Source organism: Pundamilia nyererei, unplaced genomic scaffold (genome assembly GCF_000239375.1).
Source record: "Pundamilia nyererei isolate P.nyererei 1_Seehausen unplaced genomic scaffold, PunNye1.0 scaffold00537, whole genome shotgun sequence".
Classification (NCBI taxonomy): domain Eukaryota; kingdom Metazoa; phylum Chordata; class Actinopteri; order Cichliformes; family Cichlidae; genus Pundamilia; species Pundamilia nyererei.
In genome coordinates this window covers 91,043-93,670 of record NW_005187938.1, presented here as the reverse complement: position 1 = coordinate 93,670, position 2,628 = coordinate 91,043, and positions in this window count along the sequence as shown.

Here is a 2,628-nt window from a genome sequence, read left to right as displayed (position 1 = left end):
ATATATATATAAAAAGAAGAAAGAAAGAAAGTGTACTTTATTGGTCCCCGTGGGGAAAATCGCTCTCTGCATTTCCATATATATGTAATATATGTAATTCCAAGTTCCAGAACGTTTTTACCATTTTCACCTTCAGTAAAACACATTTAAATCATTATTACTGTTTTGTGTTTTATTTTATTTTCTCAAATAAATGACGTTCACTCTCCCTATTCTCTGAAAAATCAATCAAGAACTAATAATCCACGAGACTGTTTTAAATTCAGCTGCAGTTCAATTTTTGTTGTGGACATTAAGAAGGAATTCTTGATTCGTGAATGTATCCATTCAGATTTGTTGGGAAGGTTTCCTTGGTGACCCACACCAACCACTGCCTTTGTTTGCACCTTTTTCCACTAGGTGGCACTACAGCCGTAGGATGACCTCCTACAACATCTTTCCTTGCTTTCGCTTCACTAATCAGCTCTGTGTTGCAGTTACCAGCTGCACAGTGCACGGTAAATATGATAAATAATGACAAATGAGACTTATTGTGTGTGTGAAAAAAACCTTGAACCAGTGCACCACATGGAACAAATATTGCAGGAAATCTTTTGTGTGTTCACACTCAGGACCAACAGCAGACACAATGAGCACTGCAGAACACATCACACACAAGTGGAAATAATTCACTCAGCCTTCAGAGTTGTTGAATTCAGGTGTTCAATCATTCCATGTCCACATAGTGTATAAAATCAAGCACCCAGGCATTTGCACTGTTCTACAGACATTTGTGAAAGAAGCCTGGAGAACTCCAGTGTGGTACTATGATAGGATTCCACCGGTGCAACAAGTGCAGTCATGAAATACGGGTACGTAAAATCACAGAGCGGACCTTGAGGCTCATAGCGCGCATATGTCACATAACTTTTGCACAGTCACTGAAAACCAGTGCGCAGAGAGTTCACTGAAGACTTCATGACTTTCATGCGTATTTTATCATCTAAGACTTAAACAAGAAAAGCGCACAGTTTCGGCTTGGACTAATCTCTACACTCAGAATGAAACTGATAGTTGTGAGGATGTTCCATGACACACTGAAGAGGAGGGGGAAATAAATGTGTTGTAAAAAGCAAATACCTATGAAATCGATGACTCGTTAGCTATTTAAGTGAAATTTGTGATATGTCATGTCACTTTTATCAATGGAGGAGGCCCTATTTTATTTGCTGTTTTGACGCACGCACTCACTCGGTGAGATGGTAGCCTGACTGAGCGGAACACCTACTGATTCAAGAGCCATGTGTTTTGAATTTTGGCGGGCCAATGGCAGAGCGTACAGTCATATTTATATTTTCTTTGATGGCGTTTTTTGTTCCAAAAGTAAGACAAATAATTTGTTTTCTGTATCAGTTTGATTTGGTTGTAAAATGATTCGTTACCTTCAGTTTAAGAAGCGTGTGACATGGAGTGCTGAGTTTCACTGTAATTTCAGTCCTGTCAATGTTTTAATCGCTCTGTGTCGGACACGGCTTAAGCCCCGCACCAGTAACAGTCCTGCCATTTTCTCCCTGCAAATCTAACAGCAGACTGACAATAGCAGAAATCCTGAGCTAATGCATTCTGAACATGTCCCTCAAGTCATATGGCAGAAAATCTTAACAGAAAAGAAAGATGACTGCCAACAAGTTCTTTGGTCAACAAGCGAATCCAGACTTTACAAAGAAATTGGAGTTTAAAAATTGTGCACTGCAGAACTGCTCAACAGTCACCAAGAAGGTGGCAGAGAGATAAAGTCTGTTAGTTTCACAAAGCTGCCTCCAAGTCTAAAGGTAAGACGTTTTGACCTGGAATCACGGAGAAACAATATTCCTATCTGATAAAAGCATCCACACATTCATAATACACCCAACCAAAATGTGGCAGAAGCGAGGCTTTTCACATCGATATACTGGTTCTCAAATTCTCTCAGTTTAGAAGTTAATGTGATATTTTTTCTTAGGAAGCATCAGATGTTTCCTCCTGCTATCTATTTCATGTTTATGATTTTTTTTCTCTCACCTGCTACAGTAAATCTATTTATGAGAATAAACTGTGCCTGGAGAAGTGTTTGATTGAAACATTGCACAGCTGTAGTACACAGATACTTGGCAGCACATCAGTTTGCTGATTCTAGTTTCTACCACCAACACACGGAGTGCTTGTGATTTCTATGTACGGGATTTCATTTCATGTGTCATTTATATTACCTTTGCAGAAAGAAAACAAAGTAGGCCGTTACCTCTGATATATGAGTGCTCAAGCGTTCATTTACTCTTTCATCGAGTACAGTAGCGGGTTGAGCAGAGGAGACAGGAAAACACTTCGTCTGGTGGAGAGCGAGGATTGCACAATATAAAGAGAATGAGAGGAGGGGAAAACCGGGTTACACGCGCAGTTAACAGCGGTAATTAGGCGATGCGTGTTGACTAGGATTGTACTGAATTAAGATAATATTCTCCCGCACATATCATTTTTGCTGTTGGCTTATGTGCTCTCGTGAAGAATACTTTAGGCATCACCGTGGAAGCGTCTTGCGCTTGTTTCAATCTTTGGAGGGATGTATGGAGTGAAGATGTCACAGTTTGGAACTGTAAACTACGTTATTGC